The sequence below is a fragment of the Chroicocephalus ridibundus genome, chromosome 6, assembly GCF_963924245.1.
Source record: "Chroicocephalus ridibundus chromosome 6, bChrRid1.1, whole genome shotgun sequence".
Lineage (NCBI taxonomy): Eukaryota > Metazoa > Chordata > Aves > Charadriiformes > Laridae > Chroicocephalus > Chroicocephalus ridibundus.
In genome coordinates this window covers 27,580,501-27,605,343 of record NC_086289.1, presented here as the reverse complement: position 1 = coordinate 27,605,343, position 24,843 = coordinate 27,580,501, and the positions used below count along the sequence as shown (strand labels likewise).

General features: G+C 40.9%; 1 protein-coding gene across 9 annotated transcripts in view; it reads right to left on the bottom strand.

Moving 5' to 3' along the window:
- ZMIZ1 (zinc finger MIZ-type containing 1) overlaps positions 1-24,843 on the bottom strand; it is a 352,580-nt gene that overhangs the window by 72,416 nt on the left and 255,321 nt on the right. The window contains exon 1 of one of the 9 annotated variants that reach the window (XM_063339628.1): positions 18,752-18,883. The exons of 7 other annotated variants lie outside the window; for them this stretch is intronic. The gene's annotated coding sequence lies outside the window, so the exon portion shown is untranslated. Of the gene's footprint in view, positions 1-18,159; positions 18,407-18,751; positions 18,884-24,843 lie in introns of those variants that run through there. One more of the 9 variants, XM_063339629.1, reaches the window with a different exon arrangement.

The following is a 24,843-nucleotide window of genomic DNA, read 5'->3' as shown; positions in this document are numbered from 1 at the left end:
GTGCACAAGAATTTAGCTGGTGATTTAATCCTATTGCTTTCTTTAACAGCGAAACATCTGAGGTGTGTTGAGTCCCAGTTTTAAGGGTTTCAGATCAGTTAACCTTAATGTAATGCCCAGAAACACATAAGTGAACATGTGACTGAGGCAAATCAGTACAGTTCTTTGAAGAAGTCAATGAAGACATGCCTGAAGTAAAGCTTGTTCGTGTAACTCAATTGCCCTTTTGAAGAGCCTTGGGCAAAGCCCCTGGCCGTAAAGAAACTCAGTAGTCATGGGATCTGTGGCAAACAGTGTTGTCATCTGCTTGGAACTGCTTAACAGAAAGACAAACAGAATCAACAGTTCTCAATGTGACAAACAATTAACATGCGAGGGGGATCAAAGTCATGCCAAAAATTAAAGGTGTTTAATATATTCACCCAGACTTTGGGAAAACAGTTTGAAAGTAAGATGACAAAATTCGCAGATGGCACATTTCTAGGTTAGAAAAAAACAAGATGGGGAAGGAAAAAAAAGCGTATGGTCAAGTGGATGCCACACTACATTTTATTTTGATGAAAAGGACCATTTGAACCAGTTTAAAACATGACTGCGTTCTAAACCTGTACAGCCTTCAGGATAAGGGCATGGCACTGTAAAAAAACCTGTATGAAATCATCACTATATGCTAAGAAATAAAAAGATAGGACATAAGAAGGAAATGGCAGTAATACTTTAATTATTGCTACCTAAATCAAAGGCTCACTGTTCAATGGACTATAGCATGTAGTTTTTATTTCTCTGCCTTAAAAAGCTAAGCGAATAGTTAAAAGATTCAGAGATCAGCAAACATGACTGAAGAAACACAAAGACACCTGAAGGAGTAAACAGTAAAAAACAAGATTCATGGAAAACTTACACTTGATAGAAAGGTTTCAAAATTATGTTACTAATATTCAGAAATGAATACATGTTTCTTACTACTGCTAGTTTTCTTTGACACAGCTCAAACAGTCAAGTTCATTGAAAACTCTGTTACAAAGTATTTATGAAGTCAAGAACAGAGTGGAACTCAAAATAAAATAAAGCATTTATATGTACACATGCTCGCTGACATTAGAAAAGATGACATAAATGGACATTAAACATTAGCTCTTGTTCTTAGAAGTACAGCAAGTTTCATACATTTGTCACATGTGACATCTAAGATCAAAAGTGGAAGAAAAAGAGAGTCATTTTCTGAAATGTAGGATACTAACTTCAAAAAAGACCCAGCAATTATTCTTACCTAACGATTCTACTCAATGTTTACACCTCCACAATGAAAGCAACATGTATAGACTTCTTGTATTACTTAAAAAGGCAACAGGCTTAGCTCAAAAAAAAAGACAAGCTGAAAAATGAGGATTAGCAAACTGAAGGCCAGAAAATAACTGAATCATACAAGCCTGCTGCCTATACAAAGCACTGGAGCAGTGCATTTTAAATCAATCTGTTCATCCCAGGCAATATGTATATTGGGACAATTATTTGTTTTCCTTTCTCCAATGTTTAGTCACCATAAAAACCATCTACATGAAAACAGCTTGTGCTTTACAGTTCTGATGAAGCTCATAAAAAATTAATAGAATGTGAAGAAGGAAACACGATGATGCATAGAGATTATATGTCCAAAAGACAAGAGGTATGTGCAGGTCTCGCTGATAATATGCTTAGTTCATTTTCACATCTGAGGCAGCATTTTAAACCTAAAGGTTGAATTATAAAATACGTATTGGGAGTCATTAGCTATCGTGTCAAAACTAAAACACATATAAATTGAAGAGGGAATTTATTCAGTAGTTCCTCTTTCATTTATGGGGAACAGGAGAAACAAGCACAGGAAAATGAACTCTGGTAAAGTCTTGAGTGTGCTCAGGAGCACGGCAAAACCTACAGCAACTACTGCAAGGATGGGATTTTATCTGCTAACTAGGACTCCAACTACTTTTTTAGGGCCAAGGATGCTGCCACCACCCTCTCCATCACAAAGCGACCCTTTGGTTTCTGGGCAGAGTAGAAGCACAGACCTTTGTGTCAGGCTTTCAGCCCCCTTCCACACCCTGAGTTCCACGTGCGCATGCTTCTTACGGTGGGCACGAGGACTCAACAGGGCCACTTAACCACTGCGGCTCATCAAGGGGGATAATACCAAGGTGCAGATCTCATCCCTGTGCTTCACCCTGGAAAGCCAAGTGGGTTATCGCTCAACAATTTTCTCAGCTCATCTGGGATTTCCCATCCTTCCCCCAGCGACCTTACACAGTGTTGCTCTTTCAAAATTGTGTTGAGTTGAGCCAGTGGAACTATTCTTCTGTCTTCCTAGCAACAGATGCTAAGGTGTACACTAAACTGACTTCTGATGTCTTATTTACGATATGCTATTTCCTCCTAATACCTTAAAAAGAAGTGTAAATACACAAGCAGCAGCAACAAATCAGGTTAAAACTAGTCACAGAGAATGTAGTCTAGAACTGTTTGTATCATAAATCCCTACCTTATGTTATCAATGTGGGAATTAAACTCTGGTAAGCAACTATAAAAAGGCCTTTTTAACTTTCCTCCTTTATCCTCCTTAATCTTAAGACTGCCTGTGCTAAAACACATTATGAGAATAGGAAACTATCGTGAACTAATGCTCATTAACACCAAGGGTTGAGGAAGAAAGAGAAATCAAGTGCAGGTAGCAAATAATGAGAATCCCATTCATGTTTTAGAGCTGTGTTGCTTCATAACTAGATGTAAAACTAGCAGACAAGGAAAAGGAAGAAAAAGATCAGATTCATAACAGTAGACACTGTTTTCAAAGATGCTCTTCTCTAAACAGAAAAATAACCTTCTATACTTCAGAACTGAGGATAAAATAGAAATCAAAGAACTCCTCCCTGAGAGGGGAAATGACACCTCTCCACTGCGTATCTGAAGGGGGATGTCCTACCCCTTCCAATCTTTTGACACACTCCTGATATCTTTTTTGAATAAAATCTGCGTAACTCAACAATAAACTGTTAAGTGCTTTTGGATTTCTTGCTATAAAGTAGCTGTCTACACGATTACACTTCCAGCTGCCGTTTCACTGTAATTTAATGCTAATTCCTTCATGTTTATATTTGATGCTTTTAATACCATTGTTTTCTAAGGCATTTCAAAAAAGTATTTCCCCTCAATGAGTCTGTACCGGTGAAATGAAATTAAACAAAAACAGTTGCGTGAGCCTCTCTTCTGCAGAGACTGACTAGACCCTCTACAAAACTAATCTGCAACACTCCTGAAGCACATTAGTAAGCAATATAAAAGCCGCTAAGCTCAAAAAGGATGGAATTACAAACACTAATGAGTCATAAGAAGACAGATAGAAACTAAAATTACAAGTTGATTAAAGATACCCTTCCATTGACAGGGACAGTGAAAGGAACTGTACAGCGTGTACTAATATCATAAACTGGTTAGGACTACTGGTGTCAAGATTAATTATTCGAGTCTTGTTCCAAATCATTCTTCTGCTTACGCCATTTTGCTATTCACATCTGTCCTAACCATCATATACCTGTTTATTTAAAGAAAAAGAACATACAGCCCTAGAGATACTGAGATAGCAAATGCAGACTAATGGGTACAGCTGTCATGCAGGAAAGTCAGGCAGGTACATTCGCCCATCTGCCTACGTGCACAGACCTCCCAGAACATTGGCCAGCCCTTTCCCCGAGCAAGACAGAAAGCCTGAAAAGCTGCTCTCAAACTCAAGACAAAATTTTGATATCACTTCATACTTCTATTCTTCAAAGGTTTTGTTAGCTGAACTTTACAAAGTCATAAGCACTCTTGCCAAGTATAGACTTGTAAAGCAAAAAGCACATTGCTGCTAGACACCTGATTTTTCCCTCACCTGCGCCTAATATCTTCTTTAACTTGGGGAGTTCTTCCTCACCCTGACTGAGATCAGATTCAGGTGTGTTGCCTACCAAGGTCTGTGTATTGGCATTTTGTTATTCCCATGTTCACGGACTTCAGCTATCTTGCTTATGTTTTGGGTGTTACAACTGTTTATTCAGCTGTCTTTATTCTGGAATTGGATTACTAACAGCACCTTTAGTTATGTAGCCCAAAGAGACCACACAGCTTCTTTCCTGCTGACAGATCCAATCTTTCTGCAGAGAGAAAAGACATTATCTTCTCAGACAGAGAGAAAAAGTCATTTCAGTGATTCTGTGTATGGGGATCAGGACCACTACGCTGGTTACTGGCACACAACAGGTCCCAGTCTTGACTGTGTTTCACCTAACCTGAGCTTTTTGTAGGACTGCAGCCAAAAGGTTTCTCCTGAACTTATGTTCTCTCACTTTTTCCATTTAAATGAAAATAGAAACTTTTAATAGCCATTAACAGAAATTAAAGAATTCAGTTTATGAAACAGCTGAATTACACAGTTATTAAAACCAAAACAAATTACTGATTTGCTTTTACTCTAAATTGTTATTTCAAGTAACCAGCACGCAGATGAAAACACGATTCATTTGCAAATGGAAAAATTACCTGCAGCAAAATACCCAAAGTAACTCGCACCATGGCTCCCTCCCTGCGAGAGCACAGTGCAGGAGATTAGGTCAGAAGGGACAAATATTACATTTCTGAGTCCAGCAGAGGCTTCCCCAGGCAGGGAAAGCAACTGCTCTGCAAACTGCCTCTGCATGAGGACCAATTCCAGCCTCACCTTGGGTAACGGGCTGGTCAACCACTGGATTATCATTTTATGGTTTGGATTCACTCAACTGTGACATCAACAGTCCATTACTGCTGGATTAACAAAATATTCAAAGAGGCTAAACAGGATACTCCAGGCAAGTGACTATCAAATGCTAGAAATAATTATTACGGTTAAATTGTGAGAATATGGAGAGAGGTTGTCCCATGTTATTGTCATTTGATCCAAATACTGGTTTATTTGTCAAAACCCAAAAGATAAGTTAAAAATAAATGATCACATTTCTACAGAAGCAAACCAACACTGGAAAAAGACGACCAGCAGCAACGTTTATCTTTGAACAGATCTTCCAAATACAGTTAAAGACCATTTGGCTGGAAAAAATGGACTACATCAATTTTGGTGTAAAAGGCGTAACTGCATTTTAATTCATTTACAAAAAGCTCACAGATGTGGTTTGGACAGGGTTGCTCAAGGTGCAAATATGCCTTGCTTTGGCAAGTCCCAGTTTATTTCCAAAGGGTAGGCTGCTGCATGGAAGAGCAGAAAAACCAACCAAAACCATGCAGCCTTGGGAATATATGAAAACCAATTTTCACTCAGAGCGAGCGCTGAGTATTTTTATACTGAAACCAGGCTAAACTGCTTCTTCAGGAAATTATCAAAGGAAACACAACTGAGGTTGCTGAAAGAGTAAGAGGGGTTGGGATGCATTTTGGCCAACAGTTTTGGGCAACTACAAATTCGGTGAAGAATATGAAACTGTTGCTGTTAATAAAGTCAAGCCCACTTAAAATGAGTTCATAATTTCTTTGACAGTTCTTTGAACCTGAAACTCAAAATAAAACTCGGGGTGCGATCAAGTCCTTCCGGACAGAAACCTCCGAATTATGTACAGGTCTGTATCAGACTGATCCTAAAAACGACTCTCAAGGAGTAAAGCTTTATTTATGCATTTTCATAATGCCTAGAAGACTCTCATGAATGAATGTATAACACTTCAGTGTAGTTCAACTGCTTACCAATCTTTAAAAGCTAGGCTTTTTTGCTCCCTACAGAATTTGTAGACTAGGCAGGTTTACTGTTATTCATGGATGATCCATGACAGAAAGAAAAATGATGCAATGGGGAACAGGACTGTTTCAGAGGGAGATATTGAAGAATATCCAGGAAAGAGTCTCAACTAACCCCATAAGCTACCAATACTAACTATACTGACTAACCAAAGGCACAATCCGAGTATGATTACACAGTATGAGATAGCAACAGAGCATTACCCAGAAAACAGTGCTTAGTGAAAAGGTTGGAAAGGTCATATAAGCAGTAAGATATGTAGCTACTTCCAGAGTATGTTTCTTGCCTCTTTCATTCCTTGTGACGATTTCAACAGATACTATGCCAGCACAACCACCCTCAAAAAGTTTGATATACGTGCCTATTGCAAATACAGTTTGTATCAGCAAAGAAAAGTGATCTTGCTAGTTTATAGCTTATACTAATTCCTTAAGTGAAACAAGCTGTATCAGCAAAAGGCCATTTTTGTTGTAGAACTATACCTACTCTAGCACTTTCGCCTGTATTAAGTTGTAAATAAGCACAGTCCTTAATGGCATTTCCATGCTCACACAAGTTTTATGTGTAGATCTCACTTCGGGTGATTTCATCCTCACTCCACAAAACTCCTTATCACTGTAGCTTAACACCTTTCTTCCAGGTTTCAGAGAAATCACTGAAACCAAGTAACAAACTATCTCCCAAAAGGTGCATGCCTTTCACATAACGTAAAACTGAAGCTGAATGGAGAGTAGGTAAATTTTCAGAGTTCATATTATGAAAAGGGGAGCATATGCAGCTCTGTGTGAAAATGTGAAGGGGTTGTACAAGATCAGCAGAAGTTACCAGTCTGACTGCTAATTTATAGCAGCCGAAGTTTAACTTGAATTTAAAATGTTAGTAACTCCATAATTACCAAAGAATTGTTGGTTTGGTAACCTTTTCTTTCCCTCTCTCTTTTCTGTCTTTTCCCCACTTACTTACAGCATTGTCAAACCAGATCACAGGTCTATTTTATTTCCTACACAGGTAGGGCTATCTTCCAGCTTTCAAGAGAGAAATTACCAACACTGGAGGAAATCTGATTATGGATTATTTTGCCAGTTGAGTCAATACTGGTATTTGCAGATATTACTTCTCATGCAGTATGTAACACAATCTTCAATCTCTAGTGTAATTAGGAAGAAAAAGGGGAGTTAAGGACAGGCCAGAAATATCTTAATCATCAATGAAATCTGCAGCAGAAGCTTCTGGAGAGAGCCACTTAGATTTTTTTATTTATTTATTTTTTCCTCCCCCTAGGGTCCTTAATTCATACAAAACTGATCTCAAAACAGATTAGGCAAACAATGAAAATACATATGGGAAAACTCAACTGTAGACTCCAGTTTTAGATGGTGACAACGGGTAAAAATTTTTTAAAATGCCTTAGTCTGTTAACAATCTAAAGTCCTCTGAAGAAGACTTTGAAAAACTTGCCAAATACTATGAGTGAAACTGTAGTTTGAAATGGCATAAATCAGAAGGGTGGCTTATGGTGATTCCACTGATAGAAAACCAAGAGCAACAATTAGCCTTCAGTTTAAGGTAACAAGCACTATTTAAAGTGAGACTTTTGAAAAATTATCAACTGTTTGACATGCTTTGTGAAGATCAACAGAGACATTTCAGTGTAAAGACAATGAATACTAAATATTACTTTCACACTAAGACATTAACTTTGATATTGCAGTCAGACAGACATTCTGACAGACAGGGTACTGCACAAATGCAGGCACAGAAGCAAAAAGTGAGGCAATGTTAGGGGAAAGTGCCATTGTGTATTAAACACAGAGTTGAAAGTAGGGAGAAATTAAGCGGCAGAGGAAATACTAAACCCAGAAATGTTTAACTCACATACAGTATTATTTTATGATCAGGCTCTGCCTCATTCAAATCAATTCTCTCATTTCAATCTGCTTTGGGTCACCCTGACAGCTTCTCCAATTTGTACACCCTTAACCTGGTTAAAAGGCTGGAAAACCAAAGGTGTATTTCCAGTAAAGTATCTGTCACCCAGTATTTTGGATGACTTAGGCAAACTCTTGAGCGTTTGTATGGGTTAGGCACATGTGCTCTGGCTACAGGAGAGACACTTATAATTGAGAAATAAGAATCTCAGAGTAAACATATTGGTAACAGAAACCACCACAACTGGGAATCAACACTGAGGATTAAATAACCTAAACACTGATAGAGGTCCCATTTTTCAGTGATCCCCATCAGCTTTGCTTGACCTGACGCTAAGAAGAATGCAGCAGAGAACCAGGACCGATGACTCTGGCACTGTGGAAAGCTGCTTGCCCTACTGCATAAACTGCTTTTTCCTTGCTGTTTAATAAAAACCTATTAAAAAGTCGATATCTGAGGTGTGATCCAGCTAAATAAACAACAGTGAGTACCGAAAGGAGACATTCATTGCTCCCCATTTTTTCCAAGCTGTTATCATGTCTGCCATGAAAATAGAAATAGCCAACAGTTCAAGTACTTCCTCTTAAGACGTCTATACAACCTTTAAAACATCCATTTCCGAGGAGCCAGAAAGAGTCCCAAATTTTCACCAACAGGCAGCCGCTGCCTGGGAGGGGTCCTCTATTCTCCTCTCCCTCCACTAAGCAATTAATTCTAATCTACTTTGAACCCTTACAAAATGCTGCACACAATTTTATTCAAAAAGAAAACTGTCGATGACACGTCTGTCACTCGTATCCCAAGACAAGCACAGAAAACAGTGTAATGTCTGGCTTGCTACCACAAGCTCATCATTTTTGCATCTGCTAGCAACAGCTGATGAGATCACTCACTAGACTGTCATGAAGTAAAAATACTACCCATCAATATACTCAAGCTCTTGGATCAGAAGGGACAGCCCATCTCATGACACTCTCCAGGGCTGCCTGACGACTGATTTCATTCCTACATCTCCATCTCTTCTTGCTTAGTGCAGTGGGGACCCTGGGAGATTCTTGAGATATGTACGCCAAAGAAAACAGAAGTACACCTTAACTTTGAGGGTCAGGATTTTGGACCTTTCCAGCTCAGGATTTAGTATTGAGTTTAATTGCTCTAAAAAAATGAAACAGGAGTTACTTTTTCTGGAGGACAGGTATTTGTCTCTTTGTCCTCCTTGCTCAGAGGCCGATTTGTTCCAGCATCTATCCCAATTAATATCACCTCAGACAACCCAAACTTCTTTTTTTTTTTTCTTTTTAATTAATTTTATTTACGGGACTAATGCCTACACAGTTTAGTACCAGGGAACACATTCTCTTTTACCTTGCTTGATTGTGCTGTATGAGAACAATGGAGATATAAAAAAATCTCTGTAATAGAAGGTCTTTTCCTTGCAAATGAAATGGCTGCAGTGCATTTCCCTCTACCACTCCTGTATAAAATCTCAAACAAGATGTATTTTCAAATAGCAGCATTTTATTAGCTTTCTTCTCTTTCCTCACCTTGCATCACCCTGCTGGTGATAAGAGACTGAGTCAGCATGGCACTACTTCAGAAGCCAAAGTCAGATCACCCTTTAACTAAAAAAAGCAATATTAACAACTTGCAATGATTTGAAGCAAACAGCTCAGATGCAACAACCTCACAAAGACAGGAAACGTCTCTGAAGTGGGACTCAGGAAACAGGCCCAGATAAGGTGACTCGCCAAACTCAGCTACAGGCTGTGCGCAACACGGTCAAATCACCTCTTCTATTGCACATTTCAATTTCTGTTGGATATGACACATGCAATATCTCTCAGTTCAGAAACATTACAGAATCTCTCATAGTGCTAATGACCACCAGGGCACTGTGTTATTATCACAGGGAGACCACCAAAGTGCTACAAAACTACTTTCAGCATTTCCACAGGTAATTGTAAACAAACTAGCAAAAGGTAAAAGGTAAACCATCTCGCATCTCTAGCTCTATCCTCTGCGCAGCACAAAGCGCAGAGGTGGTAAATATGAGTAATTGTGCAGTGTTACTGCCCTTCCCACCCTCGCTCTGCAGAGGACATTCATTTCCAGAGGTGTTGGTTCAGCACCTTCTGTAAGCACTATGTTGAGTCTGACCACCTCGGAGCAAGCCTGACATTCCCTCCTGACCTGTGTCAGCCCTGGGTGCACGCTCGCTGGCTAACGCATATAAAGAAGTGTCCTTAGTCCATCACTTGAGGGAACAAGTTCCCACTGAAATATCTGCAGAGCTTAATCTACAAGTGCAAGAGAGAGAAAAGAAGCCAAAGAAGACATCTGGGAAAGAACCAAGGAGACTCCATGTTTTTCCTCATAAAGATGCCAAGGAAAATTATTTTTTCCTTCCCCCCCTCCCTCACCCTGTTTTTAAAGTATTAATAGGAAGTAAAAACAAAACAAGCATGAAAAAATGCTTCAGCCAGGTCAAATGTGTGTTCAAGTGGAGGTAAGAAACCACTTAAAGCTCTCACAGGATTATAAACCCCTTTGACAGGTCTGATAATTTTAAAGGCCTAATTCCATTACAGTATCTGGCAGCCTGCAAGGGCACATTTTACTAACCATAGGCCACCAGGTCATGATAGATGTTGACAGAAAACATTAAAGGTTAAGTAGATGTAAGATCATAAAACATTTCAAGCTGTACAGTGCCAACAATGTTAACTAGCAACTATGGCGCTGTTTGAGAGGAGGGGAAAAAAAAATAATAGTTGGGGTCTTTCCACCAACCACAGTCCCAGGGAGCCCCAGCAGAATCAGTTGGCCAGGACGGGCCAGCAGTGGGCATGTGCACATGATACGAAAATCCTCTTTGCTATATATATCAAACCCCAAATTTCATACGTTACTTAAAATTCATAAAGATTAATTAAGGCTAAGAAAGCATACCCATATTAGATTTCACTACTCCTCTTCAGCTGGGGAACACCGGCAGCTGCTGCGCAGCCAGTAGCAGCGGCCGTGCCACAGAGGAGCAACAAGGCAGGAGACATCCTGGCAGCCAAGGTCAGGCAGCCTGCAGTTGCCTCTGTGTGACAGTGCAGCACTCTGACTTTGAGAAGCAGCACTCAGATCCTCACCGTGATGAGGATCTAAGCCAACTGTTTAAACAATTTAGCAAGACACAATAATTTTGCCTTAAATACCCCGCAAAACCTATTCAACAACAAGGGTAATCACTGCAGGTGGCAAAGCACACTTCAACTCTGCCCAAGAGTATTTATGCAACACATTTAGGCAGTTGCAACTCCGACAGGTAATTTTGATTGCTCATTCCTTAAAGGTGTCTAGATACAATGACAATGGCCGTAATCGCAGAGTTAACCTTCTTCCAGTCATTAAATATAAACCCTAATTTTTCACGTTCCAACCAATGGAAAAGAAAGTATTGCACAGATCATTGCCTCTGTGTGTGGAAAAGGCTTGAAAGCTGCTCTGTGTATTCTCTTCTGTAAGGCACTACGAGGATATTCACAAATAATTCTTTGGGTTTTTCTTTTCTTTTTTTTTTTAAAGAGCTCCTCTGAGTGACATCTATTTGGATAATAAATTGCCAACACCACAAACAATTAAATTAAAAGCTGTTCAATATGTAAGGGGGAGGGAATTGACTACTGACCAAATCTGACATACAAATAGCTTGCTAATTTGTCAGCAAGCCAAAATAAATGGAATGGGCTGGCTACAGGTGCAGGTAAATGCCTCAGAAATAGACATCAATAAATCATTTAGCTCTCTATAACATTTTAGATTACAGTCATTTAAGAAGAAGGACATTTTTGGCTTTGCAATATGATTCGTGAGTGCGTCAGGTGAGCCGTTTTAAGTCAATACTTAAGATGGACTTCAAAACTTCCTTTCTCTCATCTCTTATAATCTACTCCCAACTTAGCAGAAACTATAAACTGTATCTTCTGTTCCCCTTATTGCAAAATACATAATACAAGATTATGGGGTATTACATACTAACAACCAACTAACCCTCCAAGTCCAAAACTCTCTCCCCTGACGTTTTTTGTAGCTGTAGAGACAAAGCAGCAGCTTGGTGAATGTCAGGCAAGCCAGGCAGTCAATATTCTAGCATCACTAAATGTAAAGGTGTCTATGCGGAAGGGTGAAAACAGTGGGTCATTGTGTATTAAACACATTCCTTACAAGTAAAATCACTTGCTCCTCATAATTCTCCATCTCAAATACTTCTTCAAAAAGCCAGCCACGGGCAATCTCTTTCTGCTCAAACACCATCTGCTGGGCCCTTTTTCTATCAAAATGATACAAGAAGCCACAAATAATAACAGACAGAAGCTTAATTGCATGTTCAAAAGAAGGACACCCTCATATTAAAACCAGAAATACAAATACACAAGGACCATCTATGCTTCTACTTTTCAAAGAGCTTAAAAGTACATTCGCAAGCCATAAAGTAATTTAGTAAAAAGATTAAAATCTCTGGTTTCTAATGGACTAGGACTATACAAAAGCTTACATGAATGTTTCTGTTTTTAACCTGATTCTAATGCAACCTTTGTCTAATGAAGCGTATTTCTTGACAGCCACAAATTACTTTAGATAGCCACTTTAAGGACCTTCCAGGTAAATCAGCCAATTAAGGAATTACAGTATTTCCACCCTGAGGAATAGTTAGAAAACATATATAGCCATTTGGAAAGCTGACTGGAACAGGACAATTTAACAGCGCTTGTCTATGTGCAAGACGACGACTTGCATTAGAAGTTTCTTCCAGACTAATCTCTCAATTGCCCTATTACTAGAAAAACAGTAGGAGTGTGTATAGATGAAAAGGTAGGTAGGAACATGAAGGACTGGTGCTTGCTTCCAAAAATACGTTATTTTATTACACCTAGGTTAGGAGTTTTTATACGCTTACAACGAAACATGACAGCTAGGCATGCTGCCAAACACGTCTTATAAATCAGAGCTAAGGGCCAAACCTGGACAGAGCCCCACTGACAGCACCAAAGTTCACTGAGGTATTACCAAACTTATCAGAAACCACAAAGGCTGTGACACAATCCTGTGGCACATCTGTCTGAGCAGGAAGGTTGGAGTTAAAACTATCGACAACAACAAAATGAGAAGAGTGAGAAATATCCGTAGTAGACCCCGTTAACAGAACCAGGGAGACCTATAAGCTGCTCAAGGCAGTCAAGTAACAGCCTGTGATCAATAGAAGCAAATACTGCTGGCAGATCAAGCAGGATCAAGACTACATAAGCCACTGCAATCTGTATGAATAAGTAAATCATGACAGGCTCCTCTGAAAGCTGTGGTGTTAGGGCGATGCTTGAAAAACTCAACTTTCTTAAACAGTTGGATAGTGTCAGTAGATAAGACGGTAGAAGTAAAAGTACTGTTAACACCCTTCTTTGAAGTCTGGCTAGAATATGGGTAAGTAAGTGGCAAAAAAAGCACAGTATTTTTTTCTTTTCCAAATACTTAGTAATGCAGAAATAAGGTTAATAAAATGTTAACTATATTAAACCACTAAAACAAACAACAGGTCAGTAAAGCTGGTTAGCAGAGCTAATGGAATACTTAAGAGAGTCATATGACAACCTCCTGTTAGCTCTCCCCGTTACCTTCTTGGGCTTGAGTAAGAAAAAAGATGTAAGAATAAGTAGAAGAGTGATTTTTATGAGCATCCCAGGCTGCCCTAGTTCTGCTTCTGCTGAACGTCTACTCACTTCACTTGTAACTAAGTTAGGTCAGAACGATTTTGAAAATCCAGTACAAATAGTTTTAATGATAAGCATACAAAAGAAGGAACCCATCCAGGTACTACAATGTTATACTCAAACAGCATTTTAATGAGCTTGTATTTACCAACAATTGTGGGTTTCTGTCTGCTTCCAGGATGTCAACACAGACAATAGTCCAGCTTGCCTACCTCCTGAAATTTAAAGGATTTAAGAGATGTAAGGGGCACTAAGAAGGTGCAAAGAACACAAACTATTAACAAGAAAATTCAGTTAGAAGTTTAGAATTTGATAAACAAACGTTAAAGGTTATTCATCAAACTGGTGAGGGCTCCACTTTAACTATAATAAACAAGAATTAGGAGCTTAGCTGGGTGTCTGAACCTTTTATTGGTACTAATAAAGACAACTGAGAACAAAATTAACTTTTTTTTTTTTTTCTGGAGTAGATAAAACTGCCATTGGTTGCACTGGATTACTGTCAAGAGAATGAGCCCCAACAAGCTAAGAATTAGGATTAGTAACACACTCCAGAGGATGCAAGACATTTGAGAATGATCCAGGTCAAGAACTGGCAAAATATGCAATATTTATTACAGGTAGGATGAGTGGCAGCTCTCCACACTACTGAAGTAATTACTGTCCCAGTGTCACTCACTTTATTTTATAACTATATCTTGTCTTGATTTTAAGGAGAAAATTCTTCAGGGAACTTCCAACTAAAAATGGGAAAAATAACCTGTTTATGTTCTTTCTGGGCTTCTCTTGTCTCCTTGCTGAACCCTCAGTGAAAGAGCCTATGTACATGCCAGACTGGCTGGCTGCTTTCTCATTGATGATGAACAGATATGCACTCTTCACCATGCCTTAAAAGCTATTAGTGCTTTGCTTTATTGCGCATTGGTGTACCTCTGACAATTATTGAAGCATCCATTTCGTTTGAAGACTAGCTCTTCTTTTACATTCTGGTTTAAAAGGTTTTGTTCCATAACTTTGAATTGTTCCAATAGTGAAGAAGATGATTTTTAGTTACTTCTTGAAGAACTGTTTTATATACCTAAACATCTTTTCACTAAAGCGTTTTAGAAGCAGGTATACCTGGTGGAATTTTTGTCCCTATCCTGCCATTAGAAGAATCAAGAGATATTAACACAATATTTTTTTCCCCAGTGTGTTAACTTTTAGCTATTTTTATAAGGATCTGTTTGGTTTGGTCGCTCCAAAGAAATGGTCAGTAACTCCACACTACAGTGAAACAGATGCCATATCAAGTGTTTTTTTTTCCACAGAACTTTCTGGTTTCTTCTGAAAAGGCAGTGCAAGGAAAACCACCCCAGCAAACTGTAGGAAATTCAGAGGACAGGCAGCAGGGTCATTTGTTAACAGCAGTATTTTTAAAACCCCTAGGATATGCCTATGCTGCACCATATGCTGTACCCTGCAAGGTACTGGAGGCAGTAAACCATCCACCCAGCCTGCACAGCAATCCCTGTGGCCCGGACGAGCTTCTGATACTCAGATTAGATCACCCAGCTCTAGCTCTGAACTACAATGCAGTAATAGCTGAGCAGCGCTGGGAGGAAGCCACTTTTCCCCAATTTTTTTTTTCCTTAAGCAAACGCCTTGCTGTCTAGCTGCTTACAAGCAGTTTTATGGCAGTCTGTTAACAGCAGCTTCTGCTTGTTCCACCCAAGACAAAACAGAAGTTCCACTTGCAAGAGCAGCCTCGGAGGAAGGTATTTCCTGTGGCAGTCTCTGTTCTAAAACTGAGCGGAACAAAACCAGAGAACATCTTCGCTGAGATCTCTGGAACATCATTTTAGCCATGTTCCACATGGTAAGGTTTTGGGTTGGTTTGTTTTCCCCTGCTTAGCTCCTTCCCTAGTTAGGTCTTTTCCTGTTTAATATAATGTTTGGTCTTGTCTTTTGTTGTGAGAGGAAAAAAAGAAATTACAATTGTAAAATCCCATAGAGTAACAGTTCCCTGTCGGCTGCCCTCTAGTAAAGATTTCTCATTGCTGTTGATCACTAATATCCCTTCTGCTGGTGTCCTGGTCATGAGAAAGCACCTGGTGTTGCTACAGCCCCAGTGACAACTGAGGCCAACATGGGAACTCCTGTGTCCTCAGCTTACCTTGTGACATAGAAAAACACCATTCTCTCGTCTTAGTCACACATGTTGTAATTAGGGGTTCTGGGGGTTGGATTCAGAGACCCTCTTAATCTAATTGCTATACTAACCTTTATGGCAACAGAAGGCCTGTTCTGCCAGACCATTCTCTCGAAATTACCTCGCAGCATTTAAAACAGTACCTGTTACTACAACAACAAATTGTTTATTAATTGAGCCCAAAGTATCCTCTATTATTCTCTCATTGTTAGTTTGCAATCTCTTCTTTTCTGCTTTGTAACCAACAGCTGTCCCCTGTACCCTACATGGGGACAAACTTTTTAGGCGTTCTGGACCATCTAGCATAACGGTTCCAGGACTAAATGCCACTTTCGGCACGAGTAATACCAATAAGAGTGCCATGTGTTTCACTGAAGTATGAACACAGCAACATTACTGCCAGGACGACCGAGAAGTTGACACACACAAATTCAACATTTATGCCAATTCTACTACAATCTACACAAGATTAAAGGCTTAAGAGTAAGTTTCAAACCTCTGTTATGATCAGTATTTTCAACTGCCACCATGAAATCGTACTGTGTACATTCGGATGACTTCTCTACTATTGAAACGTCACTGTATTTGCAGACATATTTGCTCAGAGATTTTCTGACGGCTTCTCCAGAAAAGGGTAAAAGTGGTGCGGGTGGGAATCAATTTAATTTTAAGTATTTTTTTTAAATCAAAATTTTAATCATAAATTCAAAACTCAGCCTTTGGTAACACTCTTCTGTTGGCTTAAACTCAAACTGAAGTGTTACTGACTGAGTCCTTCCGAAGCAAATTTACATAAAACCAAACTTTTGTTCTCAAGTTCTACTGCACTTTAACTGCCATCTTGACTTGAGTGGTAAGCAGAAAGAGGAACAAAATCCTGCTAGGCAGATCGGTGACAGCACAGAGGAAACATGCTTTTTGCTCAGCTGAGAGGAGGTTCTACTTTTATGCATGATAAGCTGCTGATGATTACTTTCTTTATCAATATAACTGTAATAAAGTTCTAACTTGAGGAAACATTAAAGGAAATACTGGGTAACATAGAGCAATTTTAGTTGGATCTTAATTTTATGTACTTCCATTTCCAAGTAGTGTTTCAGCCATGCTAATTGTTTCTCTTAGGTCATACCAGCCTAATGACCTGGTTAGCTTAACCTAATTGAGACATGACTTCTTGAAAGAAACTGGCTCCACAGTTTCTTCTCCACTTTTCTCTCAAAAGTCTACAGATTTGCACCACAAACATCATCTTCTGTAGTTTTATGAGCCAAGATAAGTTGTTGCCATAAAAAGGAGGTTCAAATTGTTCAGTTCACCCCACCATATCTGTCTACAGAGAGCATTTATTTTGTCAAAAGTCGACAGATACTATGGGATTTTCCGACAGATCTTACCGTGGGCTCACCTGAACTCAGGGGAAGTAGTTTGTATGACTCAAGTCAGCACTTGCTTTGACAGTGACTTCACGGGACAACAGATCGCTGACACTACTTAAGGCAAAGTCTATTTCACTTAGTGACTTTACTGGTTGAAGAGCTGCTGTCTACAATAGCAAGTCTCTTCCCCCAAAAAACCATGCTGTCAATGACTGAGTTGCAAACACTGAAGCTGTATAGATTCCTTGCATTTAATTTTTGCTGTACATTAATATATGCCGTTTTAAGTTATTACTTGCTTTAATCCAAGTAACTAAACCAAAAAATAAACCAACACCCCATTTCTGCTCTGGCATCACTAGTTTGAAACTTTCTGAAAACTCTGTAAATCACACGCAAATTAAATAATCTTTTCAGTTTTTACACAGGCAAAGAGATAAACTGGTTATTAAACTCTGGTTATTACTCAACACAACGGGCAAAAAACTTGTCAACTTGAATACCGGAGACTGCCATTGATACCAATAGTTCTTCGGGATCTTCTTTGAAACCACTTGCCACAGATGTGAGTTCTGCCTGGCAAAGTCTTTATAAAGACAGCAAAAATGAAATGGTGGCAGCAGTATTGTCACTGCTGTTCGCAGAACAGCACGTCACATTTTGACAGTGCCAGACAGGCTAAAGTTGGAGAAAATGCCACTGATAATTGCTGTCACCTTTTGGTTTTATGATTGCTGATCCAATAAGCAAGATTCCTGTAAAAAATTAAATGGTTCACCCCCTAAAATAAAAATATGGTAAAGCCCAGCAAAATGAGCAAGCCGTGAATTTCCTTCTCGCATCCCCAAATGTGGTAAGGGGCGAGCAGAAGGCAGGGCGGCTGTACGCAAACCCGTCCCCGCTGCCCTGCCTGCCATGCCCTCTCACAACATGCAGCACTGCCTTACCCACAATGCACCCTCGCTGGCACACACACACCCCGCTCCCGCACGCACACACACACTCACAACACACACACACACACACTCTCCCAGGCAGGCTCAGGCGAACACACACACGTCCCCACTTACACACGTACGGCCCCCCCTCCCCCCAAAGAAACCAACTTACCCACAAGTTATATTTCATTCAAAAGCCCTAGTCTTCCTCTGCTCCCCCTCCTCTGCTCGCCTGCCTCTCTTCTGCTGCAGAAAAAGGCCACATATGTCTGCAAACACTTCTAGGCAGAAACCAGCCAGTGCAGAACAAAGACAGCCGGGGTTGCCTTCATCTCAGCACAAGGCAGCCAGTAGCTATTTTCAAGCTTGTTCGCTCTCCCCCCTCTGAGGGCACCCTGCTCTGTTTCTCCCTCTCTCTCTCTTCTTTGCCTGTCCAGCTACTGCACAACACACATCAATTATTCATTGCTTGTCTCCCGGTTTCCAGGCAAAACCAATCACAGATGGAGTCTTGCTAATGGGCTCATGCCGTACTTGCCAACAGGCTATTTGTGCTCAAGCTACAACCCTCTAGAGACAATAAAGAGAATCAGGTTAAGCTTTAAAACTTCACACGTACGCGAACAGACCTAAAACGGCAATATACATGTAAGCATCCCTATGACATTGCTTAGGAGTACGTCTTCAGCATACAGCATGGCAGAAGGCTGCTTTAAATCTTCTGAAAGGGTTTTAAGAAAATCAAACACTCAGAAAAATCTCACCTCAGCTGCATGTTACTGATATTGATGGTTTTCTTTTCTGTCTCTAGTGATCCATCTCCTGCTTTCCCATTACACCTCTCCCTCCTTCTCTCATACTCAGGCACACACACACACACACGCAGCCACAGCCACTTTGCCAGAAGGAAGAGAGAGAGAGAGAGAAAGAGAGAGGAGGGAAAAAAAAAAAAAAAACCACCCAGGCAGCTCACATTTCAAACTTGCAAGGAGGGGTGGTGCTTAAAACGCTAGGACAAAGCCTCTCTCTCTGGCATCCAGCCAAAATACTAAAATAAATCCCCTCGATCAATTAATTGGAAGCAACACTTGTTCGAGTCCGCATAACAAACCATTAAGGGCACCAGGGCTGAAAAGTCTTTAGATTTGGGAAATCTTACACACTTGTTTCCCCCCTCCCCTGTTTGCTGAATGCTGTTGACTAAATCCATCAAACTAGTCATGCTAATTAGCGTCCAGAGCAGCCTCAGCGGCGGAGCAGCGCCCGGGGCGAGCGGGCGGGCGGCCCCCGCGGCCGGGAGTTTCCTTCCGGACCGGCCACCGCCCCGCGCCGGGGCGGGCGGTACTGGGGGGGCTCCGGCGGGGCGGGGGGCGGCCGGCGGGGGCGGCGGCCCAAGCAGCGGTTCTGGCTGCAGTCCCCGGGTGGGCAGCGCCAGCGGCCGGCACAGCGCTCCGCTGGGCGAGGGGACGGGCATCACCCCTCTGCCGCGGAGGGGAAACTGAGGCACGCAGGCGGGGGGCTGGCAGCTGGAATGGCTGTCACCAGCGGGACAGCCCTGCTGGGGCTGTTTGCCTGGGGCTTTTCTTTTAAGAGCTGAGACCTTCAGCTCCACCCGTGGCTCCTAAGAGCATCCCCCTTTCCCACGCCACGCCGAGTTCAGCGCTGCCCGTGAGAGTTTTATCCAAGTTTCACGTATCAAGCTGTGCCTTTGGTGAGCAGCGTTTCTTTGACAGTGTCAAAGAAAACAAAGAAACAAACAAACAAAAACAACCACCCCAAACCAAGCAGGAAGCTAACGTGACGATTTTTTTGTCTCCTTCTCGGAGGGAACACTGGCAGTTTAAGTTGCGGCCAGCCGAGCCCCGGCCCGTCCCCGCGGCGCGGAGCCGCTTCCTTCCCCGGCACCACCTGCACGAAGCCACCTCCACCTCTTAAAGGCGCACCCGGCCCTCGGCGGCGAGACGCCACACCAAACAGAAACAACAGCAGCAGCAAAGGAGGAGGACGTAAACCGAAAAAAAAATAAAAAAAAATACCGGCTCTCCAGCAAAATTCCTTTCAGCAAAAAAAGAAAAAAAAAAAAAAAAAAGGCCTCAGCTTTCCTTACCATTCTTACAGTCATTTAAGCAAGCTTCTCAAGCGCCTCGGCAGCATGACAGATCGGAGCAGCAAACTATCACTGATATCAAAGAGCAGCTCTTCTCCAAAAAGTGATTCCACAAAAAAGCATTGTCAGATTTCATGTTCTTTTTTTTTTCCCCCCCCTGGGAATCCACTTCAAACACGTAAGAGGTACGTGTGCCTTTAGCCCAACTCCCACTCCCGCCGTAGGAGCTCAAGGTCAGCCTGTCAGACAGGGTCAGTGCTTTCTCTCCTCAGCCATCGCACTAAGCAGCACTGCAAACCAAACCCTCCCCAACACTTCTGCAATCTCAGAGCTGCACAAGCCTGAAGACTCTTAGCAATATGGCTGCTACAGGTGGTACAAAACACAGCGCCAGGCCGGCATCCATAGCGGATACTCCCTACAGCACGGGCAAGCCTTCAGCTAGGTCCTCAGAGATGGAGGTAGACCCATGAGGCTGCTGGAAGAAACTCTGACACACAATGTAGTTTCCATTGCAGTTGATCAGGTTTGAGGTTCAGCCACACAAAAGAAAAGTAAAGAACATCATACAACTGTTTTTATCGCCTTTCAGAGTGGACGGATGCTTTAAGAAGCTGTAAATTATAGAGTGAGGCTGGCAGAATAGGTAAAAGCAGGCACGAGTTTTAGAGGACTGGCAGAGCAATAAGAGAAGTATGTCAATAATCCCAAACAAGGACCAAATTCCCTACTAACATAACTGCACCAAGTACAGACTTGGTGGATGTGAATGAAATTTATAATTGACTAGAACTCCACAGAAATTCTAGACAGATACAGAATGTACATTTTTGTGCTTGTTTCGGGTTTTACTGCACTTACAGAATTGTCACACAGTTCACAAGCTATCATGGTGTTACTTCATATTTTGAAAAAAACACAAAGCAACAACAAGAGGAACATATCAGGTAGTTGCGAGGTCCCGAATATCAAGACTGCCTTCTTCCTTATACAAGCCTCAATGAAATCTTATTTTCTGAGGAAAAAATATTGTATTATTTCTGTATAGAAAATTTATATTTCCGAGTATTGTATGTTTTTCTCTCTAACCACCATCATAAGTAAGAGGATTGCCTTTCTTCCCCCATCTGCAATTAAATGCTCTTTCTAGTGTAACAGTGTAAGTTTCTCTTTTAAGCTGCCTGTCTTCTCAGCGGAAGTGGTTTAGAGTAGACAAATCACTTATCTAAAAATTATGTACTTACTTCTCCTTTGACAAATCTTCAGCAGGTTTCTAATCCCACCCTGCCACTTGAAATATCACTTTCTGTGATGACATTTGAGTCACAGTTGTCAGAAGCATCAGCCTCTGCAGTTAAATGGATTAAATCACACTTCATAGCATGCAGTATTTTGAAGAAGGAGTGGTTTATCATTTGTAGAAATTAATCATAACAGTTTTTTCTCTAGGGCAAATTCCCAATCATTTTTAAAGATTACTATGTTTAAGCCCCACTGACAGCAGTATGTCAAATTACATCACAGGGAAGGTTATCTCAGGCAGCGATAACTATTAACAAGACTCATTGAAGACATCTACTACTGGGAGAAGCAGGTCCGTACTGGGGAAGCACCTTTTAAATGCAGGGGCAGGAAAGCAGGCTTTGGCCATGCTTTGTGCAGCTCCACTGAGGCCCCAGGGGTCCCGCTGCGGAGGGTTTGCCTGGCCGCTCACCATCCTGAGTGGCTGCTCTCCCAAGGGGCCAGTGAGATAGATGCTCAGCCCCACAGGGGATGCTCAGAGCACAATTTGCTCCTACAGGGGAGAAAGAGATGCTTATTTGGGATACCTCTAGCTGATTAAGGAGAAGAGTTGAAAGATTTTCAAAGAAGTCCCATTTACTTCAAAACAGGGGGCAGCATTTGTCCGCTTCATGTATGTGATCAATGCCATCCAATATTACTGATCAGAATCCTCACAAATCCTGTCAGTCACCACTTGGCACAGAAATAAATCACCACCAGCAGATCCATGTGGTAATGCTCTTTGCTCTCCATGCCAAGACACTTCTCTCTCAAGGAGTGTATTTTTAAAAAGTCAGAAGTCCATCCTTAAGACATGATGGTGCAACAGACCTGCAAGCCCATGGAACACCAATTTTTATGGTGAACAAGAGAATTGTATGTTCGGGTGCCTTTGATTGCTCAACATAAATGACACAATGCCTATCTTCAACTAGTTCATCAACTACTAGGGGGGTAGTCTTTGGGTGTAATTCCTGCCTCTCTCTCTCCTTGCCCCTTTCTTTGGTGATATTGCAAAAAATGAGCCAAATACATGAACAATAATAAAGACACAGACCGCCAAGAGGAAAAGAAGGGAAGGCTGCAGAGGGGGCAGAGATCAAATGCTCCGTTTGGATGATTCAGTGGCAAGTAGACAGTACAAGGGGGGACATCATCATGTTCCACTGTAATTTCATTATGAGGCGCACGCAGAGGAAAGAGCAGAAAAGTTGTTTAGAGAAAGAAAATATAAGGGGTAAGGAAATTCTCTTCAAGCAGCTGTAATACCAGTTATTGCCCACTGAGTCATAATATAGCCCTTTAGCAATGCAAATTTTCTATGACCAAAGATTTAAAGGTTTATCTTGGGGACCAATCTTTATTCATCAGAGTTTTGCTGCACTGCTGAACACAGCAGGGTAGTTCCTTACAACACTTGTCTAGAGCAGATTATTTGCCCAAGAATTAGTTCCCTGGATAAGTATATACTTTACTATTGATTCAAAGGATTCAAAAAACTCTTTAGAAGGCTTACAATTACATAGTTGAAATACACAGAATACATGGATCAGTGGACCCGTGAATTTTTCCTAATGTTTCGCACTAGGCTGAGTCAGTTGAAGCTGTTACAAAGCACAGGGCTGCATCCCAGTCAGAAACCAAGTACGTACTTGGAAAAAAAATATAAAAATCCTTTGACTCTGCATCAAGTGTCTTTCATGCATAACCCACTTTTCCAGGATCAAACCAACTCCATCCAGAGAGAGGTGTGAGAGGAAAACCCAGCATAAAAAGCAAAGCAAAAGAGACTCTTTTATGTGGTTTAGTCCTGTCTTGTTTAAATCAAAGATTACTATGACTAAATTACTTACGCTTCTGTCCCCTTCTTTGTCAAGCTTTATAAAACAAAGGTAGCAAAGTTACAAAAGATAATAACACAGCATTGCTCTTTCTCCTGCTGGCCATGACCACCGCTTGCATGTGCCCTTGGTAGCTGAATGTTTTGACGGACCCTCTGATCTGGACTACACATCTGGAAACACCGAATGCTGTTTTGGATGCGCACAACTGGACTGAAACACTCAAAATCTTCTGAAAGAGATTTACGCCCTATTTGACTTTCAAGACCACGGACATTCTCATGTTCTTGTTACCCCATTATGAAAAATCGTTCCTTCAGACACATGCCGAGGCTCAGGACAGACCTGTAGGCACTGCAGCGAAAAACACCTCTGTCAATTGCCATAATCTTTGGAAAAGGAGGTCTACCTTAAATACATCTAATAAGATACAATGTTGCAATTTTCTAATCTCTATTTCCTTCCTTCCTTCTTTTGATTAAATGTCTTTACCATGTGCAGGAAAACAAAAAGATCTGTAAAATTAAAATGAAATATGGGAACACTCCCCACCTCGAATTAGAGAGTGAAGCCACATTCATCACATTTGTATCTTCGGTTCTCCTCACAGCTTTACTTTTACAGAAAACTGAGAAACAAAAGTAACCAAACCATGCAGAAATAAAGAATGAAGTACGCTGAGGAAAAATCACATCTGTAATGTAGGATGACAGTCAGAAGAGTGGCTTTATAAAACTAAAAATCACTGTACAATGATGGCATCAGTGCAGAGTTGTCTCCAGCACTATTCACCACCAACCGAGCTACTGCAGCTGCCCCCTCCCACACCTACTTGTCCGTCAGGCAATTCTAAAGACACATGGAACATACCCCACCTGTGATGCTCTGCCCTTCTTCTGCTGTCTCTATTTTGCTACAAATACTAATGAATGTTTTAAAAACTCCTCTTTGTGACATGGAAGTTTTATTGTCTTTCCAAATTTTACCGATGTCTTAATATTTAGATGCTTCCATTCAAACTCCTTTGTGAACTAAACTGGAGCCTGGCACAAATGTCTTCAGTGCACATCTTCGCTTTCAGTGCCTCTTTTGTCACCTGGGCTAGAGTTCATGACATCTCTTCTAGTAAATCAGACAGAAATAGAAACTAACCGAAGCCCTTTCCATACTAAATCCAATTTTTCAGCACGACCAAGTGGATTTCTAAAACATCCGTATTTTTCACTAACTTTTGATTAAATAGATTTGTATGCCATGTCTTGCAAAGCTTCCCCATATAGTTTAGACATTATTAGCCTGCTACCACTTTGGGGGAACATCTGACCAATCTTTAGATTTCAAACTAATCTTTTAGCATTCATATGGTCCGCAAAGGATTAAAAACTGTTATACATGAAGCGAGACTTTCAAATGCAATGAGGATTAGTCTACCTCTCTTTCTAAGAAAGTTTTACCATGTACTTTAATAAAACATATTTTTCTGCTTCTTTTTGATATGCTCAAGATTATATTCTCAGTCAAAGTATTTGTTTTTATTGAGCCTGTAGCTATTCCTAGCTGAAGACCCATCCCACCTCTGGCAAGCTGTGGGTTAATTACAGCTAAGCTTCCTCTCTCCCTGCTT